This window comes from Sorex fumeus, unplaced genomic scaffold (assembly GCF_029834395.1).
Source record: "Sorex fumeus unplaced genomic scaffold, SorFum_2.1 ptg000010l, whole genome shotgun sequence".
Classification (NCBI taxonomy): Eukaryota; Metazoa; Chordata; class Mammalia; order Eulipotyphla; family Soricidae; genus Sorex; species Sorex fumeus.
In genome coordinates, this window is record NW_026606067.1 from 31718766 (window position 1) to 31731676 (window position 12911).

Below are 12911 nucleotides of genomic sequence, written 5' to 3' on the forward strand. Positions count from 1 at the left end.
AAAGAGCCTCCAATACAGCAGCATTAAGAATGATGAGGAGGTAGTGGCCTGATTCTCTTCCTTGCTCTTCCGTATGCTGATGCAGCTCGGTTCTCATCAACCTCCAGCCCACTGTCTCATAACCGAACATTGTGCCTTCTATTACATTGCAGAGTTCTGATGGAGAGATATTTGAAGTTGATGTGGAAATTGCCAAGCAGTCTGTAACTACCAAAACCATGTTGGAAGATTTGCAAATGGATGATGAAGGAGATGATGACCCAGTTCCTCTCCCAAATGTTAATGGAGAGATATTTAAAAAAAAGTTATTCAGTGGTGTACCCACCACAAGGATAACCCCACTCCTCCTGAGGACAATGAGGACAAAGAAAGGCAAAGGGGTGATATCCCTGTTTGGGACCAAGAATCCCTAAAAGTGGACCAAGGAACACTTTTTGAACTTATTCTGGCTGCAAACTACTTAGATAGCAAAGGTTTGCTTGATGTTACATGCAAGATTATTGTCAATATGATTAAGGGGAAAATACCTGAGGGGATTCGTAAGACCTTCAATATCAAAAATTCCTTTACTGAAGAAGAGGAACCCCAGGTATGCAAAGAGAACCAGTGGTGTGAAGAGAAGTGAAATGCTCTGCCTGACACTCTAATACTGTAAGGATTGTTCCAAATACTAGTCGCACTGCTCTGTTTGTAATTGTTAATATTAGATAAACTGTAGAAAACGCAGCAGCAAATCAATTGTATTAGCAAATAATATCCTCTTTGCATGTGCAGTTTGAGTACAGATTCCAGACCTAAAGTTTGAATTTCTTCTCATATAATCAAAGGATTTTTTTCCTTTCTTTTTTTTTCTCTGAATAAAACAGAACAGTGGCTTCTCTCTAAAAAAAAAAAAAGAAAAGAAAAAAGAAGGCTGAGGAATAGAGGCTGATAAAATCTCAAGGCCAAACTAGGCTGCCAAAACGAAGGAAAAAAATGACTGTCTGTACTTTCAATGCATGTACCCTATCATCGGATGCAACCATCGAGGACCTGATGGTGCAAGCACGAAAGATCAAGTACGACATCATTGGTCCGACTGAGACAAGAAGGCATCAATCATATCACGCCGTTTTGAGAAGTCATCAATTACATCATGCTGTTTTCGACACTGGAAAAGAACTGTTCCTTCGGAACATGCGAGAAAGAGGTGTCAGAAGTTGGTGTCCTTGTCAACATGAACTTAGCCACGAACATTGATTCATTCGAATGCTCAACAACCTGTATTGGACGATTACACTTGAATAGATGTGGCTCACTGCTGGCAGTTTCTATCTTCGTTGTCTGTGCACCAACATCCAATTATGGTGAAGGAGAAATTGAGAAGTTCTACATGGAGCTGGAGAAGTTCAATAAAGAAGACCATACCTTCTACAAGATCATTGTTGGTGATTTTAATGCCAAGATAGGACCGAGAAGATCAGCTCAAGAACTGCACATCGGGACCCATGGCCTAGAATGGAACGAACAGTGTGACAGACTGTCTGAGTTCAAAGCAGTGCAGAGAGGCAATAAAGGAAGACCTCAAAGAGCAGTAGTGCTGGCAGATGCGGCAGAAGCTGGGAAAAGCTTTCACAATGCCCACCTGTCCTTCTCAAACTACAAGACCAAGATGACTACCCTCCAATGTCCTGATGGATCTACCACATCTTCCAGAAAGGCAATTAAGAAGGTTATCCATGATATCTACTCAGATCTCTTTGATAGCCACGTCCACCTGCCCTCGTACAAAATTCCTCAGGATGGATATGTCATTCCCGACGTTCTCCCTTCCGAAATCTGACACACCATTTTGTCAGTAAAGAAGAGAACAGCACCTGGCCTAGACAAGGTCAAAAGTGAACACCCGAATAACCTGCTGTCAGTACTCATCAATACACTTGCTCGGCTCTTCACACACTACCTCTCTGAATTCAGGGTTCCATCCCAGTGGAAAAGAATCAATAGTGTTCTACTGTACAAGAAGGGAGACATTCACAACATTGGCAACTATCACCCGATCTGTCTTTTGTCTGTCATCCACAAGCTGTTCACTTGAGTTATCCTGAATAGGATTGGCAGAACACTAGATGAAGAACAACCATGCGAGCTGGATGGGTTCCGGAAAGGATTCAGCATGATAGACCATATCCACACAGTAACCAACTCACTGAGGTTTCTCGGGAGTTCAAGGTGCCTCTCTGTCTAACGTTCATTGATTTAAAGAAGGCCATTGATTCTGTTGAGACGAAGTGGTCATCGAAGCCCTAGCCAAACAGGGAATTCAAACTCAATACATCAAGACCCTCTGTGAGCTATATTATAGACTCACTACCAGGATCTAACCATTCTACAAGGAAGTGATCATCCATGTCAAGAGAGGGGTTTGGCAAGGTAATACCATTTCACTGAAACTCCTCAGTGCCACCCTCGAGAACATCATGCGATAACTGGAATGGGAAGGAATGGGAGTGAAGATAGATGGTCGGCAACTACACCTCCACTTTGCTGATGACATCGTTCTAATAATACCAAACATTAGCCAAGCAGCACAAATGCTGGCTGACTTCGACCATGAGTATGGAAAGGTCAAACTACAACTGAATCTCATGAAGACAATGATTATGAGAAATGGTCTCATTCCTGATGTTCCATATGCTCCCAAGGGAACAGTTATGTGTACCTAGGTTGAGAAGTCAACATGACAAATGACCTGGCACTTAAGTTGCATAGGAGGAAGAGAGTGGATTGGAATGCCTTCAAGAGCATCAAAGAAATAGCTAAGAGGACAAAGAAACTTGGGCTCTGAACACATCTCTTTGACTCCACCATTCTTCCTGCATTAACATATGCCTGAGAGACTGGCCCTACGAAAACAGGGTAAGAACGCTCTTTGCATTTCCCAAAGAGGAATCAAAATTGCTATGCTTGGAGCATCACGCTTCACTCAAGTGAGAGAAAGAATCTGGAGTTCCGACCTCCATCAAAGATCAAGAATCACGGGTGCTCTCTCATTTGCCAAGGCATCGAAAATGAGATGGACTGGACACATAATGAGATTTGGAGACGACTGCTGGACTAGAGCCATTACCAACTGGATTCCACGGATGTCAAAATATTGTGTGGCCGCCCACCTACGATATGGTCAGACTTCTTCATCAAGACCCTAAATGACCAATTTTAGGCTCTTCATGTTCCTGGAGCGAACAGACACCATTGGGCTACACTAGCCGCAACAGGGATGAATGGAGACGTGACTGGTGCCCGCTTGAGCAAATCAATGAATAACAGGATGTCAAATGATCAATTGATAGAAAGGTACTACTATACTCTCACTCTGGCCCTAACAACTTAAAGGTGTTGGGCTGGAGCGATAGCACAGCAGGTAGCACATTTGCGTTGAACATCACACACTTGGGTTCGATTTCTCCATCCCTCTCGGAGAGCCCGGCAAACTACAGAGAGTATCCTGCTTGCACAACAGAGCCTGGCAAGCTCCCCATGGAGTATTCAATATGCCAAAAACAATAACAACAAGTCTCACAATGGAGATGTTACTGGTGCCTGCTCGAGCAAATCAATGAACAACTGAAGGACAGTGCTACAGTGCTACATTCAAAGGTACTGGACCCCTCCAGTACACACACACCAAAGTACCCAATATTCTCTACTAATGTTCTTTTGTTACTTCTAGCCCACCTCTTCATTTTCCTGTCCTTCTCCTGACTGCTTATTAATCTGGGTATGGTAATCTAAGACCAGGGTTATGTCACAGTTTGGTTCTCTTTCTTTGTTTTGTCTCTCTGTATCATAGGTGAGTGAGACCACCTGTTATTTGTTTATCTCCCACTGATTTATTTTCTTTTACATGATCCTCTCCCTTTAGTCAATGTTTCAGCCAAATGTATGTATGGTTCCTCTTTTCTTACTCTGACATAATACTCCTGTCATTGGACATTTAGATTGTTTTCTTATCTTGACTATTGCACTAAGTGCTGTAATGAACATAGGTGTGCACATATATTTTTGAATTTTTCATGTGTTTATGGGATAAATGCCAAGAAATAGAATTTTTGAGAGCTCTAGGAGTTCTTTGTTTTACTTTTAGTGGGGATTTTCCATATTATTTTCTATAGTAAGTTTGACCTCCAATGATCTTAGTAACTAAAGGAACTATAAGTATCATAGTCAAGAAATGTACCTTCATGTAAGCACATGTTTGTACACTAAGATTAAAATGAGTTTGGGACAAATAAAGGAGTGCAACTCTAGCATTTTCCAAACTCCAAATATTTGTAATCACTATGGCCAGATGTGTAATATGTCATTCTGGTGATTACAACAATAAAAACAGAAGGTTGTAAAAGGAGGAAATTTTAGATGAATGAATGATGGTGTCACTAATTAAAATAATTAATCAGGACTAAATATAACAAAGTGTACATGAACTATTATGGGAAAGGGTTATATATGTTATCTTCCATTAATGAAAGATCTTCTAAACTGAAAATTCCAGACTTTCATTTGGTCCTTCCCTATATGATGGACAATAGCCACATATGAGAGCCACAGGTCTGAGTGAGATATTGAGCTTAATCTGAGGAAATTCACAGTCACCAAGAGAGACAGTTATACGGATGTTAATCACTGATTCTCAGCTGGGGAAGATTTTATCCTGGTCAAGATGTGGTTCTCCACCAATTAGTTAAATATGTACATACAATGGTTTAATAGAACATTGGACTGAAGGTATAGTTGTGGGTGTGATAATAGAAGAGTTATGAAATCCAAAAGACTAATAAAATTAACAAGCAAAGTATGAATGATCAGAACACCAGATGAGGAAACTTGCAGTTCAAAGGAGAGAGTAATCACAAAATCAACCAAAAATAATATAATATTAATGAACACATTCAATCCCTTCACTTGACATTCAATTCATTCACTTGACATTCATTAATACTTTTATTTAATGTATTTTTATCAGCTCCTTTGTACAATGACTTAGAGGAATCAACAATATCAAAAGAAATAAAAATGGGACTAGATTGAAGCTTAAGTAGGAAAGCACATGTGCCTTACTCTACCAAATTCAGCATCTCTCTCCCACCTCCCACCTTCAACACAAATGGGAATAGTTCAGGTGGTCACTGAGCAATACTGGGTGTGGTCCCGTAATAATAGCAAAACACAGAAACAGTACACTGGGGATTAATAATATCTGTAGATTTGATAATGAAGGAGACCTTGGTAGAGAAGTGAAGGTTTCTGTGATAGTAAACATAAAGATGTTTGCATGACAATGAAAAGAAGGAAAGTGAAACAAATTACTCTTTTTTAACAGGCTAAGGAGAGGGGAACTTTTACAATGGAAGAAGGTGTCACAGCTGTTGTTTATAGTCTTGGAGACAAACCAAGATTTCTTAGAGAACTAAAAGGACTGAAAAATGTGTCACAAGAGGACAGAGAAAAAGCCTTGAGTGAGTGCAGTGCCTGAGGTGCAGATGGACTAGGGTTTGTTTAATTTTTCAGGAGGAAATACCAACCTTTGCTATGTGGGTCCGAGTTCAGAACCACCATAGGCCATAAAAAGGACCGAGGGAAAGCACAGATCCTGGCATTGCAAGCAGATTAGCCATGTGACAAAAGACACCCACAACTCCCTCAGTGAAGTAAGACTGTCCAAGCCAGTCATTTTACATTCCTTCTCTGGCCATACCCCACAGGCTCAAAAGGGCACAGAAACCCCTTTTAGAAACTCTTTTTAGATTGCTCTGAAATACTTGTTCAGATATTCTTTTGAGTGGCTTATTATACTATTTTACCAGGACATCATTATAGACACCAAATCACAATAAAAATATACTTTATATTTACATGGATTGCTCCTCTTTCTACAATCCAAGGAGTTTAAAGGTACCCACTATTGCTCTATTCAAACCTAAGGTATTCCCAGATGGCTCTTGCATAATCCACTTATTTTTCATGGACCTGTTACACAAATGTGAGTTGAGCATTTCTTTCCATTAGTAATTAGGTAGAATCATTAGTTTGATATTTGCCACTATTATATATCAATCTGATCAAAATATGATTTTTTATTTATTTTTTTTTTTTTAAATTTTAAGTAGTAAAACCCCATGAAACACAGTTGTAGATGTACAGATTTTTGTGCTTGGGTTTACCTTTACCAGTGTCCATACTCCACCTCCAATGCTCTCAGTATCCTTCCCACCCCCCATCTCTCCATCCCGCCCTACCCCTGTGGAAGGGCATTCCCTTTTGTTTTCTCTCTCCTTTTGAGTGCTGTGGTTTGCAAAAGAGGCATTGAGTGACAATCATGTTCAGTCTATAGTCTATAATCTATAGTCTACTTTCAGCATACATCTCTCATCCTGGGAGGATCCTCCCAACACCCTTTAATTGGAGCTCCCTTCTCTAGCTGAGCTGCCTTTTCCCCTAGCATGTGCGGCTGGCCTCAAAGCCATGGAGTGAGTTTCCTGGTACTTATCTTGGCTATTCTTGGGAGTTAGTCTCCTATTTTGTTACTTTATGTTCCCCAGATGAATGCACTCTTTCTACATCTGTCCCTCTGTTTCTGACTCATTTCACTTAAAGCATGATACTTTTCATGTAGGATCACTTGCATGTAAATTTCATGACTTCATCTTTTCTAACAGCAACATAGTTCTCCATTGTATAGATGTACCAAAGTTTCTTCCACCAGTCATCTGTTATTGGGCACTCGGGTTTTTTCCAGACTTTGGTTATCAAAATCCATGGCCTTTCTATGTGCAAATTATGAGAGAGAGGAAAAGTGACATGAAAAAAAAATCCCATTCACAATTGTGCCACAGAAAATTAAATACCTCAGAATCAGCCTAACTAAAGAGGTGAAGGACCTCTACATGAAAACTACAAAACGCGATTTAGTGAAAAAAAGAGGACACGAGGGAATGGAAACATATCCCCAGCTCATGGATAGGAAGAATTAATATCGTCAAAATGGCAATACTCCCGAAAGCATTATACAGATTCAGCGTGATCCCTATAAGGATACCCATGAAATTCTTCAAAGAAATAAATCAAGCACTCCTGAAATTCATATGGAAAAACAAACGCCCACGAATAGCTAAAGCAATTCTTGGGAAAAAGACGTGGGGCGGCATCACCCTCCCCAACCTCAAACTCTACAACAAAGTGGTAATAATTAAAATGGCATGGTACTGGAACAAAGGCAGAGCCGCAGACCAACGGAATGGTGGAATTTCCATACACACAACCCCAAATGTATGAAAATCTAATCTTTGATAAGGAAATAAGAAATATGAAGTGGAGCAAGGAAAGCCTCATCAACAAATGGTGCTGGCATAACTGGACAACCACATGCAAAAATTAATGGGCTTAGACCTTGACCTAACACCATTCACAAAAGTCAGATAAAAATGGACTAAAGATTTCAACATCAGGCCAAAATCCATAAGGTACATTGAAGACAAAGTCGGCAAAACCCTCCACGATATTAAGGCTAAGGGTATTTTCAAAGATGACACTCCAGGGCTGGAGTGATAGCATGGCAGGTAGGCCGTTTGCCTTGCAAGCGGCCTGACCTGGGTTCGATTCCCAGCATCCCATATGGTCCCCCGAGCATGGGCAGGAGTAATTCCTGAGTGCATGAACCAGGAGTAACCCCTGTGCATTGCCGGGTGTGACCCAAAAAGAAAAAAAAAATACTCTACTGACCAACCAAGTGGAAACAGATAAACAAATGGGACTGTCTTAAATTAAGAAGCTTCTGCACCTCAAAAGATACATTGACCAGAATACAAAGACAATCTACATAATGGGAAAGGATATTTACCCAATACCCATCTGATAATGGGTTGATGTCAAGGATATGCAAAGCACTGGTTGAACTCTACAAGAAGAAAATATCTAACCCCAAAAAAATGGGGTGATAAAATGAACAGAAACTTTTCCAAAGAAGAAATCCAAATGGCTAAAAGGCACATGAGAAAATGCTCTACATCACTAATAATTCAGGGAGATGCAGATCAAAACAACAATGAGATATCATCTCACACCACAGAGACTGGCCCACATCCAAAAGAACAAAAGCAACCAGTGTTGGCGGAGATGTGGGGAGAAAGGGACTCTCCTTCACTGTTAGTGAGAATGCCGACTGGTCCAGCTCTTTTGGAATACAGTATGGATGATCCTCAAAAAATTAGACATTGAGCTTCTATTTGACCCAGCAATACCACTCCTGGGAATATATCCCGGAGAGGCAAAAAAGTACAGTCGAAATGATATTTGCACTTCTATGTTCATTGGTGCGCTATTCACAATAGTCAAAATATGATTTCTGGGTCCAGAGAGTACAGGGTTTAAGGCGCTTGCCTTGCATGTGACCAAGCTATTTTCAGCCTCTGACACCACATATGACACCACTTTTGGTTACTGGCACCACTTTGATCCCTGAGCACAGAGCCAGTAGTGAAGCCTGAGCACAGCTAGGTGCCTGAAAACAAACAAACAAACAAACAAAATGGGTTTTGTATTCTCTTTTGAGTTTGTATCATTTACTTAAACATAAATATTATAAATATTAAATCTCTGATACATAACAGTTTCTGGTATGGAGGCTAAATAAAACATGGTTCTGGCACTCTTTGGAAAAATAAGATAGTTAAATGTCTAACATAGAAAAGAGTAAGTGCTTTAATATATATAATATATAAAGAAATTATGCAAGTCAGTGAAGTAAGTACATTTCCATTTTCCATAAAAACGTTTTCTACTCAAATACTAAATTACTTTTCTATTTTCAAAGGCCTGTCACTCAAGAACAGAAACAGCACATAACCCCCTCCCTTGCTCAATGGATTTGCCCCTCCTTTCTTTTCTCTTTTTGGTTCTTATCCTGCCAGTTCTCTGCAAGGCTCCTTTTATATTCTCAATTCCTTGTTAAGGGACTTTCTTACTGATTATAATGACATAGGTCTGTTTTCACAGCTGTAATCTTAAAGTTTCTTAATAATGTCATGTTTTAAACATTTTTCTGAAATGCTAGAATGTTTAAAGGTACTCAGAAAGTTAGCAGTTGGCTCATATTAAAAAAAGAGAATAGGTGTAATATAAAACTTTCAGCAATCTGTATCAGATCATTGGCGCTTCACTGAAAAATTTAAACCCTTCAGATAGCCTAATTTCCCTACCTCCCCTCAAGGGCAGTTAGCTCACTGGCTTCTACATCATAATCAGATAATCAGGATTCAATGAAATTGTAAAGACATTTACTGGACTTATTAGAAGTTGGCGAGTCTTTGACTTAGCAAAAATCATTTCCCAGAGACAAAATTTGGGGAATTTCCATTTATGTTCATGGTATCACCTCTTTGACATCTGAAACCCTAAGACTTGACATCACATACTATTATTATTATAAACAGAGTTCCCAGGCTGTTAATCTTAAATTGCTACTTTGGTGTTAACAAGATTGGTGCCACATGGTGAGCATATGTTGATTTTCAAAGTAAATGATGCTTTAAGAACTTTTTGCTCTCAAAAGGAAGTCAGCTAGGCTGTTATCTTGTGTTGAAACTTTGTATATGTTCACATTTGGCTATCATAAACACTGTCTAGAAAATCAATATCATTGCTTGAGAATGAATCAGAAAGTTGGCACATTTGGGCCTTCACCCTAGAACATTATACAAACTTTCTCTATGTTTATTCTTTTGAATGTGTATGCATTTCACTTCAGGGCTCTATAGATCTTTCAGATGGTATCTTAATAGAGTTTCCTCAGCTCAGAAATGATTTATTTCGTTCAACAAAGATTACTTAAATCTACCATTTAGAAATTTAGCATTTTCATAACTGGGTATAGAATTCCCTTACCTTGGACAGACTGGAAAAACTCCTAAGGCCATTAAAATAGTGAATAAAGCTATTTCCCTGTGCATTTTTTGTGAGTTAAAAATGTGAAGACTTGATATCCTTTTCTTCACATTTTATCTTGTCTACAAAACTAAAGATTTTCTTCTGTATTTTCATCATTTTGGTTTATAAAGAAATTTGACACACAAATTGTTGAATGAAATTATCTGTGAGATAGACTTCAAGAAAACATATTAACATAAAATTAATGTAATATTAACAATTAAGATTGTTGATGATAATCATCTCCCTATGTTAAATGTGATAACCATAGATTTAAGTGTGTGTATTTTTGAACTTTGTATCTCATTCCTCAGCCATCAGTGTTTTTAGCAAATAAGGTCATCAGGAAAACCATAATAAATAAGTTTTTCAGTATGAGATTATGAAACCCTCAGTGATCCCAATCTTTTATTCCCTTAAAGAAGTTTACTTTATTTTGCAGAACTAAAATTGTAATATTTTATAACTTAATAATTGAAATTAAATGAGTATTTCTGGAATTGAGTGACAGATATTGCTTTCATTCTTTTATTCTCTGTAGTCTAATTCTTCCTGGGCAATGACTTCAGTATACAAGCTTCCATGTTACTCTTTCCAAAATTTGATGCTTAATAAATAATTTCTCTCCACAAACAGATAAAGACCACTGAGTCAGTCAAAGGAGTTTTCACTCTAAAGTAGTAAGTGAGGTGGAGTTATTGACAGTGTAGCACTGTCCTACCGTTGTTCATCGATTTGTTCAAGTGGGCCCAATAAAATTGTGAGACTTGTTGTTACTGTGTTTGGCATATCGAATACATCACGGGTAGCTTGCCAGGCTTTGCCAGGCTTTTCCGTGCAGGTGAGATTCTCTCGGTAGCTTGCCAGGTTCTCCAAGAGGGGTGGAAGAGTCGAACTTGGATCGGCTGGACTGGCCACACGCAAAGCAAATGCCCTACCCACTGTGCTATCTCTCTGGCCCTATTGACAGTATAAATTAAGAAAATCATTATATGCATTTGCCTTTTAAGGATGGTCAGTCTGAAAAACAAGAATAAGATGGGCATGAAAATGGAAAATATGGAGACAAAGAGACAGTGTTTGTATGACACAAAGACCCTGACAAAAATCTAGAATCTTTTTTTTTTAACCTGCTATAACTCAAGGGAAATTACAGTGAAGAAAACAAAACAAGCGAAAACAAGCAAAAAAAAAAAATAGCCTAACAAAATGGAACTCTGTGTAAATTAAAAAATTGCTTTTAAGAAAATTAAGAAAATATTAGTTAGATTAATAATAATTTGAAGAGGAGGTCTGGAAATTTGTGAGACTTAGTGGTTACAGAGATTGAAGATTGAGACAGGAAATTAAGAAAAAAATTTAAAGTAGCCAGAGAAGCAATCAATATTACTTCTTAGTTTCCCATTTTATTTATTTATTTTATTTGTTTTGGGGACCAAATTCAGTAGTATTCAGGGATTGTACCTGGCTCTGTGCTCAGGGATCACACCTGGAAGTGTTCAGTGACCATATATCATGGTGCTAGAGATCAAAATGGGGTCAGCTGCGTGCAAGGCAATCACCCTAGCCCTGAATTATCTCTCTGGCCCAATTTTTTTCAAGCTATGAGAAACTGACTAAAAGAGAAATATGAAATAAGAACAAGTGCATGTCAGCAATGTAATTAGTGGCTTTGGGCAAAAATTAAAATTACTGAGTAAAAATCTAAATATCTACTCCTTATCTATGTGGACTCACTGTTCAAGGAAGTCACTGTGTACATATATATGCATATATAGAGATATGCATATATATGTAGACATATATATGTAGACATATATATGCATATATGTAGACATATCTCTATATATGCATATATATGTAGACATATATATTAAAGTTGGGGTCAGCAAGTAACTAAATTTCTGCCTGATGCATTTTGCAAATGAATTGACTTTCCTATGTAACACTGCGAGTTTTACAAAAGTCCTAAAGGAGATGAGTTGGGAGACCCTTTGGTTTTCCTTTCTTAGAGCATCAGGAGAAAGCAAGTTCCTTGTTGAGTAAAGAAACTGTAAGAATGAATGTAGCACTGTAGCACTGTCCTCCATTGTTCATTGATTTGTTCCAGTGAGCACCAGTAACGTCTCCATTCTGAAACTTGTTACTGTTTTTGGCATACTGAATATGTCATTGGGAGCTTGCCAGGCTTTGCCCTGCGGGCAAGATACTCTCAGTAGTTTGCCAGGCTCTCCGAGAGGGACAGAAGAATTGAACCTGGGTTGGCTGGGATTGGCCACGTCCTAGGCAAACACCCTGCCCACTGTGCTATTGCTCCAGCCCCATAAGGACTGTGAGAATGAATAAAGAGAGAAAACAGAAATGTTAACATTTTTCTGACTCATTATTTTTGAGATACCTTTATCTAAGAAGATAATGCAAACTTTCAGTGACTATTAGGAATCAGAGATGCAGGATAAGGGAGTGTATTGAAGGGAAATTACTTACAACTTGTACATAAAATAGAGCTAATTTGCCTACATATCTAGTATTTACGGTTGGATTTTATATCAAGAGCTTCTTTACAATTAAATAATTTTAGACGCTTCATTTCAAAGACATGCAGGTTAACCAACAGATTAAAACATTGTAAATTGTTGGATAATGATTTCATTCGAGCTCCCTTACTATACACAAACAGAACCCTTCAGCTGCCAGCCTTAATTACTTGGATTTCAGCTTTCAGACACCAGACAGTGAGTGGATCTTGATCAATAGCGGCTCTGTCATTTGGGAGCTGAGACTATGGCGGAAAGGTGAGAAGCACTTTTCACTTCCCGACTTCTGAAAAGCAAGTTTCTTCTCCAGTCTCAAAGAACTGCAGTGTGTGTGTGTGTGTGTGTGTGTGTGTGTGTGTGTGCATGTGTGTGTGTGTGTGTCAGAGTGAGAGAGAAAGAGAGAGATGAGAC

At 38.7% G+C, this 12911-nt stretch overlaps 1 protein-coding gene and 1 pseudogene across 1 annotated transcript in view; both read left to right on the top strand.

Moving 5' to 3' along the window:
* The window catches only part of LOC130019997 (EGF-like and EMI domain-containing protein 1), a 745638-nt gene that overhangs the window by 492410 nt on the left and 240317 nt on the right, over positions 1–12911 (top strand). The window lies entirely within an intron of this gene.
* On the top strand, positions 123–668 carry LOC130019974 (S-phase kinase-associated protein 1-like; annotated as a pseudogene).